Below are 9,901 nucleotides of genomic sequence, written 5' to 3' on the forward strand. Positions count from 1 at the left end.
GGGCTGCTGCTGCGTGCCTGAGCCCACTCTCGCGGTGGGAGAAACCCGCATAGAGCGAAAGCCCTTTGCCTGGGCATCTCCCCTTGGAAAGCACAGCATTCGTTGGGAAATTAGAGTTGGGTTTGGGGATGCTGCTGCTGCTTGCCTAAGCGAGTCTCCGCAGCATGTTGGAAGATACCCGCATGGAGCGAAATCCTCTTGCCCTAGCATCCTTTCTGCTTGAGAGGAAGCATGGTTGCTCACGTCTGTAACCACGCTCCCCAGGAGCAAGTGTGGGGAAGGCACAGCACGCCGCCCCCGAGGAAGAGAAGGATCCCTTGGCCTTGGGGTAGGGAAACGCTCGGGAACAGGATAGCCTGCCGCGGCACGAAATGCAGGCCGGTGGCCAGACATGTGTCACCCGCTCCCTGTGCGGAGAGATGGAAGCCTGGCTGCTAAGGAGACATGAGGGGACGACTAGGGCAGGGGCGCGTGCTCCACTCTAAGGAGTCTGGGCAGAAGGCAGGCCTGTCCTGTGCCTCTGTTACCAAGGGGACAGCATCTCCTTGGCCACCTGTCCCAAGGGCAGACTTGGGCTTGCCACCAGGTGCCATACCTGGAACTTGCAGAAACAACCCCATGGAGAAACGGTCAGTCAGATGCCATCTTCCACCAAGATGTGGCAGCATTGTGGGTGACAGGGGGTGCGGCGAGGAAGGAGTGGAGACAGTCCCCCATAGTTCCCCATCCCAGTGCCCGGGCCGTGTGCAGGGATCCTGTTGCCTCCTCTCTCCTGTGGTGAAGGCACTGGCCTTGACCCCGAGTCTGCCCGAGCACCGGATCAAAAGGCAAAGCCTTACCAGAGCAGGAGATGGAATTAGGAATAGAGTGCCATGCTAGGCCACGCACGCTGCTGCAGGGTTGTGACTGTGTCTGCCTAGTTCGGCTTAGCAAAGTGAAATCCGGGCGCGAACATGGAGCCAGGGAAAGCAAGGCCCAAGAGGCAACAGCTCTCCCGCAGCTCTTCTTCCCTGACTCGACTGAAGCTTTGCTGAGGAAGCAGCGGCGAAGTGCTGTTCGCTCCAAACCAAAGCCTCTGCGAAAGCACAGCATTCGCTGAGAAATGTTGTGCAGGCTGCTGCTGTTTCCCTGAGCCCAGTCTTGCGGTGGGAGAAACCCGCATACAGCGAAAGCCTCTTTGCCTGGGCCTCTCCCTTAGGAAAGCACAGCATTCGTTGGGAAATCAGAGTTGGGTTTGGGGATGCTGCTGCTGCTTGCCTGAGCGAGTCTCGGCAACATGGTGGAAGATACCCGCATGGAGCGAAATCCTCTTTGCCCTAGCATCCCCTCTGCCTGAGAGAGAAGCATGGTTGCACACGTCTGTCACCGCGCTCCCCAGGAGCAATTTTGGGGAAGGCACAGCACGCCGCCCCAGGGAAGAGAAGGATCCCTTGGCCTTGGGTCTAGAAACTCTTGGGAGTCAGAATAGCCTGCCGAGGCACGAACAGCAGGCCATGAGAAGACAAGTGTCCTCTACTCCCTGTGCGGAGAGATTGAAGCCTGGCTGCTAAGGAGACATGAGGGGACGACAAGGGCAAGGGTGCATGCTCCACTCTGAGGAAGGAGTCTGGGCAGAAGGCAGGCCTGTCCTGTGCCTCTGGTCCCAAGGGGAAAGCATCTCCTTGGCCACCTGTCCCAAGGGCAGACTTGGGCTTGCCACCAGGTGCCATACCCGGAACTCGCAGAAACAACCCCATGGAGAAACGTGCAGTCAGATGCCGTCTTCCACCAAGATGTGGCAGCATTGTGGGTGGCCGGGGTGTGCCGGGGAAAGAGTGGAGACAGTCCCCACCGTTCCCCATCCCAGTGCTCGGGCCCTGTGCAGGGATCCTGTCGCCTCTTCTCTCCTGTGGTGAAGGCACTGGCCTTGACCCCGAGTCTGCCCGAGCGCCGGAGCAAAAGGCAAAGCCTTACCTACGCCAGGAGATGGTAATAGGCATAGAGTGTCATGCTAGGCCACGCACGCTGCTGCAGGTTTGTGACTGTGTCTGCTTAGATCGGCTTAGCAAGGTGAACCCCGGGCGCGAACTTGGAGCCCGGGGAAACAAGGCCCAAGAGGCACCAGCTCTCCCGCGGCTCTTCTTTCCAGCCGCGACAGAGCAAACGACCAAAGCCTTGCTGAGGAAGCAGCAGCGAAGTGCGGTTTGCGCCAAGCTGAAAACCTCTGCGAAAGCATAGCAGTCGCTGGGAAATCAGAGTCGGTTCTGTGGGATGCTGCCTGCTGCTTGCCGGAGCTAGTCTCCACTGCACGGTGGAATAAACCCGCATGGAGCGAAATCCTCTTTGCCTGGGCTTCCGCTCTGCCTGAGAGAGAAGCGCGGTGGTGCCTGTGGAAAGAGCCTTAAGGAAAGGGACACATCTGTCACTGCAGAGCGAAGGAAGCCGGGCTGCTAAGGACACACGAGGGGAAGATTAGGGCAGGGGAAAGGCTCCACTCTGAGGAAGGAGTCTGGGCAGAAAGCATGCCTGTCCTGAGCCTTTGGGCCCAAGGAGACAGCAGCTCCTTGGCCACCTGACCGTGGTGGAGCCATGGGCTTGCCACCAGGCGCCTACCCTAAACTCGAGAAACAACTCCCAAAAAGACCTGGCCATCAGATGCCGTCTTCCTCCGGGATGTAGAAGCTTGGAGGAGGCCCGGGTTTTAAGGGGAAGGAGTGGTGACAGTCCCCCAAAGCTCCCTAATTCAGTGCACGGGCGGTGTGCAGGGATCCTGTCACCTCTCCTTTCCTGTGGGGAAAGCACAGGCCTAGTCCGCGAGTCGGCCTGAGCGCCAGAGTAAAAGGCCAAGCGATGCCTACACCGGGAGATGGTAGTGTGCATGGAGTGCCATCCTAGGCTAAGCGCGCTACTGCACGGTTGTGACTGTGTCTGCGTAGTTCGGCCTGGCAGGGTGAACCCAGGACGCGAACATGGAGCCAGGGAAAGCAAGGCCCAAGAGGCACCAGCTCTCCCGCAGCTCTTCTTCCCTGACGCGACAGAAGCCTTGCTGAGGAAGCAGTGGCGAAGGGCTGTTTGCTCCAAACCAAAGCCTCTGCGAAAGGACAGCATTCCCCGAGAAATGTTTTGGGGGCTGCTGCTGCGTGCCTGAGCCCAGTCTCGCGGTGGGAGAAACCCGCATACAGCGAAAGCCCCTTTGCCTGGGCATCTCCCCTTGGAAAGCACAGCATTCGTTGGGAAATCAGAGTTGGGTTTGGGGATGCTGCTGCTGCTTGCCTAAGCGAGTCTCCGCAGCATGTTGGAAGATACCCGCATGGAGCGAAATCCTCTTTGCCCTAGCATCCTTTCTGCCTGAGAGAGAAGCAAGGTTGCTCACGTCTGTCACCACGCTCCCCAGGAGCAAGTGTGGGGAAGGCACAGCACGCCGCCCCCGGGGAAGAGAAGGATCCCTTGGCCTTGGGGTCGGGAAACGCTCGGGAACAGGATAGCCTGCCGCGGCACGAAATGCAGGCCGGTGGCCAGACATGTGTCACCCGCTCCCTGTGCGGAGAGATGGAAGCCTGGCTGCTAAGGAGACATGAGGGGACGACTAGGGCAGGGGCGCGTGCTCCACTCTAAGGAGTCTGGGCAGAAGGCAGGCCTGTCCTGTGCCTCTGTTACCAAGGGTACCATCTCCTTGGCCACCTGTCCCAAGGGCAGATTTGGGCTTGCCACCAGGTGCCATACCCGGAACTCGCAGAAACAACCCCATGGAGAAACGTGCAGTCAGATGCCCTATTCCACCAAGATGTGGCAGCATTGTGGGTGGCCGGGGTGTGCCGGGGAAAGAGTGGAGACAGTCCCCACTGTTCCCCATCCCAGTGCTCGGGCCTTGTGCAGGGATCCTGTTGCCTCCTCTCTCCTGTGGTGAAGGCACTGGCCTTGACCCCGAGTCTGCCCGAGCACCGGAGCAAAAGGCAAAGCCTTACCAGAGCAGGAGATGGAATTAGGAATAGAGTGCCATGCTAGGCCACGCACGCTGCTGCAGGGTTGTGACTGTGTCTGCCTAGTTCGGCTTAGCAAAGTGAAATCCGGGTGCGAACATGGAGCCAGGGAAAGCAAGGCCCAAGAGGCAACAGCTCTCCCGCAGCTCTTCTTCCCTGACTCGACTGAAGCTTTGCTGAGGAAGCAGCGGCGAAGTGCTGTTCGCTCCAACCAAAGCCTCTGCGAAAGCACAGCATTCGCTGAGAAATGTCCGGGCTGCTGCTGCTTCCCTGAGCCCAGTCTCGCGGTGGGAGAAACCTGCATACAGCGAAAGCCTCTTTGCCTGGACCTCTCCCTTAGGAAAGCACAGCATTCGTTGGGAAATCAGAGTTGGGTTTGGGGATGCTGCTGCTGCTTGCCTGAGCGAGTCTCGGCAACATGGTGGAAGATACCCGCATGGAGCGAAATCCTCTTTGCCCTAGCATCCCCTCTGCCTGAGAGAGAAGCATGGTTGCACACGTCTGTCACCGCGCTCCCCAGGAGCAATTTTGGGGAAGGCACAGCACGCCGCCCACGGGGAAGAGAAGGATCCCTTGGCCGAGGGGTCTGGAAACGCTCGGGAGTCAGAAAAGCCTGCCGAGGCACGAATAGCAGGCCATGAGAAGACAAGTGTCCTCTGCTCCCTGTGCGGAGAGATTGAAGCCTGGCTGCTAAGGAGACATGAGCGGACGACAAGGGCATGGTGCGTGCTCCACTCTGAGGAAGGAGTCTGGGCAGAAGGCAGGCCTGTCCTGTGCCTCTTGTCCCAAGGGGAAAGCATCTCTTTGGCCACCTGTCCCAAGGGCAGACTTGGGCTTGCCACCAGTTGCCATACCCGGAACTCGCAGAAACAACCCCATGGAGAAACGTGCAGTCAGATGCCGTCTTCCATCAAGATATGGCAGCATTGTGGGTGGCAGGGGGTGTGCCGGGGAAAGAGTGGAGACAGTCCCCACTGTTCCCCATCCCAGTGCTCGGGCCCGGTGCAGGAATCCTGTCGCCTCCTCTCTCCTATGGTGAAGGCACTGGCGTAGACCCCGAGTCTGCCCGAGCGCCGGAGCAAAAGGCAAAGCCTTACCTATGCCAGGAGATGGTAATAGGCATAGAGTGCCATGCTAGGCCACGCACGCTGCTGCAGTGTTGTGACTGTGTCTGCTTAGTTCGGCTTAGCAAGGTGAACCCCGGGCGCGAACATGGAGCCCGGGAAAGCAAGGACCAAGAGGCACCAGCTCTCCCGCGGCTCTTCTTTCCTGCCGGGACAGAGCAAACGACCAAAGCCTTGCTGAGGAAGCAGCAGCGAAGTGCGTTTCGCGCCAAGCTGAAAACCTCTGCGAAAACATGGCCGTCGCTGGGAAATCAGAGTCGGTTCTGTGGGCTGCTTTTGTTGCTTGCCTTAGCCTAGTATTCGCAGCACTTTTGGAGAAACCCGCATAGAGCGAAAGCCTCTTTGCCCGGGCATCCCCTCTGGGAAAGCACAGCATTCTTTGGGAAATCAGAGTCGGGTCTGTGGGATGCTGCCTGCTGCTTGCCGGAGCTAGTCTCCACAGCACGGTGTAATAAACCCGCATGGAGCGAAATCCTCTTTGCCTGGGCATCCCCTCTGCATGGGAGAGATGCATGGTTGCACACGTCTGTCACTGCGCTCCCCAGGAGCAAGTGTGGGGAAGGCACAGCACACTGTCCCTGGGGAAGAGAAGGAGCCATTGGCCTTGGGGTCTGGAAAATTGAACAGCCACATGCAGAAAATGAAATTGGACCATCCTAACACCATACATTATAATCGACTGGAAATGGATGAAGAAGCATAATGTGAGAAAGGAATCCATCATAGTCCTTGAGGAGAGAACAGGTAGCAACTTCTTTGACCTCAGCAGCAGCAACTTCTTCCTAGGAACATCGCGAAAGGCAAGGGAAGCAAGGGCAAGAATGAACTATTGGGATTTCATCAGATCCAAAAGCTTTTGCACTGCAAAGGAAACAGTTAACAAAGCCAAAAGATCACTGTCAGAAGTTATCTGGGAGAAGATATTTGCAAATGACATACCAGATAAAGGGCCAGTATCCAAAATCTATAAAGAGCTTATCAAACTCAACACCCTAAAAACAAATAATCCAATGAAGAAATGGGCAGAGGACATGAACAGACATTTCTGCAAAGAATACATCCAAATGGCCAACAGACACATGAAAAAATGCTCCACATCACTCGGCATCAGGGAAATACAAATCAAAACCAGAATGAGATACCACCTCACACCGTTCAGAATGGCTAAAATGAACAAGTCCGTCAATGACAGATGCTGGCGAGGATGTGGAGAAAGGGCAACCCTCCTACACTGTATGTGGGAATGCAAGCTGGTGCAACCACTCTGGAAAACAGCGTGGACGTGCCTCAAAAAGCTGAAAATAGAACTACCCTATGACCCAGTGCTTGTAGTACTGGGTATATACCCTACAGATACAAACGTGGCATTCTGAAGGGGCACATGCACCCAAATGTTTATAGCAGCAATGTCCACAATAGTTAAACTATGGAAAGAAACTAAATGTCCTTCAACAGATGAATCAATAAATAAGATGTGGTATATATGTTCAATGGAATACTATGCAGCCATCAAAAAAAATGAAATCCTGCTATTTGTGATGACGTGGATGGAACTAGAGGGTATTATGCTTGGAGAAATAAATCAATCTGAGAAAGACAACTATCATATGATCTCCCTGATATGATGAAGTGGAGATGCAACATAGGCAGTTTCGGGCGTACGAAAAGAAAAATAAAAAAAAGATGGTATTAGGAGGGAGACAAACCATAAAAGACTGAATCTCACAAAACAGACTGAGGGTTGCTGGGGGGAGGTGTGTTGGGAGAGGATGGTGGGGGTATGGACATTGGAGAGGGCAGGTGCTATGGTGAGTGATGGTGAGTGCTGTGAAATGTGTAACCTGGTGATTCACAGACCTGTACCTCTAGGGATTAAAACACATTATATAAAAAATTTTAAAAAATAATTTAAAAAACCCATTAAAGAAAAAACACAGATTGCAAGCCCAGAGCTAATCTCATATTCAATCAAAACTTTTGAAAGTTTTCCCCTTAAAGATCAGAAGAAAGACAAGTGTGTCCATTTTCACTACTCTCATTTGACACAGTAGTGGATGTCCTAGCCAGAGAAACAAGGAACACAAAGAAACAAGAGTCTCCAAAAAAAAAAAAAAGGAAGAAGTAAAATTTTCTTTTTTTGGATAACATGAACTTACATGTTAAAAAATCCTAAAAAATTCACAAAAAATTTGAATAAACAAATTTAGTAAAATTACCAAATACAAGATCAATATATAAAAGAAAAGAATTTTGTTTTGTTTCTTTTTTTTATGGACTGATTCCCAGTTTGTCATGTCATCCTTGTTCAGTGATCACGCTAATCTTCTCTGCATCATTCCAATTTTAGTATATGTGCTGCCAAAGTAAGCACAAGACAGGAGCATTTTAACATTCTAATGATGAACTATCTGAAAAAATAAAGAAAACAATCTAATTCACAATAGCATCAAAAATAATAAAATACTTAGGAATAGATTTAACTAAGAAGATGAAACATCTGTACTCCATAAACTATGACATTGATAAAGAAATTGAAGGTGACAGAAATGGAAAGATAGCTCATATTTATGAATGGTAAGAATTAACATTGTTAAAATGTCCATACTACCGTAAACCATCTGTAAATCCAATTCCTATCAAAAATCCAATGTTAGGGGCGCCTGGGTGGCTCAGTGGGTTAAGCCGCTGCCTTCGGCTCTGGTCATGATCCCAGGGTCCTGGGATCGAGCCCCGCATCAGGCTCTCTGCTCAGCAGGAAGCCTGCTTCCTCTTATCTCTCTGCCTGCCTCTCTGCCTGCTTGTCATCTCTCTCTGTCAAATAAATAAATTAAAAATCTTTAAAAAAATCCAATATTATTGTTTTACAGAAGTAAGTAAAGAATCCTAAAGTTTATATGAGACCATAAAAGACAACAAATAATCAAAGCAGTTCTGAGAAAGAATGAAGAAGGGAGATTACACTTCTTGATTTGAAACTATACTACAAAGCCCTCATGCTCAAAACAATAAAGTATACTGGCATAAAAACAGACCAATAAACAAGTAGACAGAATTGAGAGTCCAGAAATAAATCCTTTCATACAGTCACCTAATATTTGACAGGGGCCAACATATGTAATGGGGAAAGATAGCCTGTTCAATAAATGATATTTAAAACTGAATAGTCACATAAACAGTATGAAAAGGGAACCTTATATCACTCATAAGTCTGAACTTGAAATAGATTAAAGACTTAAAGGTGATGCATGAAACTAAATTTCCTAAAGGAAAACATAGGAAAAATTCTCCTTGACATTGGTCTTGCCAATAGTTTTTTGGATACCAGACTAAAAACACAAGCAAAAAAAGCAAAAATAAATAAATGGTATTACATCAAACTAACGTTTCTGCATTGCCAAAAAAAGGGAGAGAGAATGAAAACACAATCCACAGAATGTAAGAAAATACTTACGAATCTTATATCTGAAAAGAGGTTAATAACCAACAGATACAAATAGAAAAAAATATATGATTAAAAAAATAGCAAAAGGATCTCAATAGACTTTTTTTTTCAAAAAAGTTATATAAATGACCAACAGGAGCATTAAAAAGTGCTCAACGTAAAAATCTCAGGGCAAAGTCCTTATGTTGTTGTTGTTGTTGTTTACCTCTGAAAAACACAGCAAGATATTAGAATATATACTACCAAAAAATTGAAACTAACCAATTTTGGTAAATATTGGGGAAAACGGGGAACTTATGCACTGTAATAGGGATATAAATTTGTATGGAAAACAGTATGGAGATTATTCATATTATTAAAAGTAAAATTACCATATGATTCAGTAATCCCACTTCTAGGTATCTATCTAAAGGAAACGAAGTCACTGTTCAAAGACATATCTGCACTCTTATGTTTATTATAAAATTATTAACTCTAAGCAAGAGATGGAAATAACTTCAGTATCCATTAATGGATGAAAGAATAAAATAAGTATGGTAAATATATACTACGGAATACTACTTAACCATGAAAAATTAAGAAATACTGCCATTTACAACAGCATGGATGGATCTTGAAGGTATTATACTAAGTGAAATATTTCAAAGATTTTATATATTTTTTAATTTTATGTATTATGATATCCCTTACATACAGAATCTGAGGAAAAGGAAAACTAATGGAAACTTAGAGTTGAGTTGACAAGGGGTGAACCTGGGGTGGAGTAAGGTGGTCCAAGGGTGCAAACTTGCAACTATAATATGAAAAAGTTCTGGGGATCTAATGTACAGCATGATGATCATAGTTAATAAAATATACATACTTTTTTTATTGTGCTTCCCTTTATTAAACTTTGCACATATCACATTCTTACAAGTTGAAAGTTTATAGCAATCTTGTATAAAAAAAGTCTGCTGCCACCATTTCTCTAACAACATTTGTTCATTTTGTGTCTCTCTGTCACATGTTGGTAATTCTTGCAATATTTCAAGTTTTTTACATTATTATTGTATTTGTTATGGTGAACTGTGATCAGTAATTATGACCCACTGAAAACTCAGAACTAGTGTACTTAAGGTATATACATTGTTTTTCTTTAAAAACATAATGCTTTTGAACAGTACAGTATAGTGTCTATTTTTTATATGCACTGGGAAACCATAAAAAATAATAATTTGACTTAGTTTATTGAGATAATCACTTTATTGAGGCGGTCTGGAACAAAACCCACAAGACCTCTGAAGTTTATCTCTACTATACTATATACATAAAAGTTGCTAAGAGAGTAGATCTTAAAATTCCTTACGATACATGCATAAAAATCAGTGGCAACTATA

The sequence above is a fragment of the Mustela nivalis genome (assembly GCF_964662115.1).
Source record: "Mustela nivalis genome assembly, contig: HAP1_SCAFFOLD_347, whole genome shotgun sequence".
Taxonomy (NCBI): domain Eukaryota; kingdom Metazoa; phylum Chordata; class Mammalia; order Carnivora; family Mustelidae; genus Mustela; species Mustela nivalis.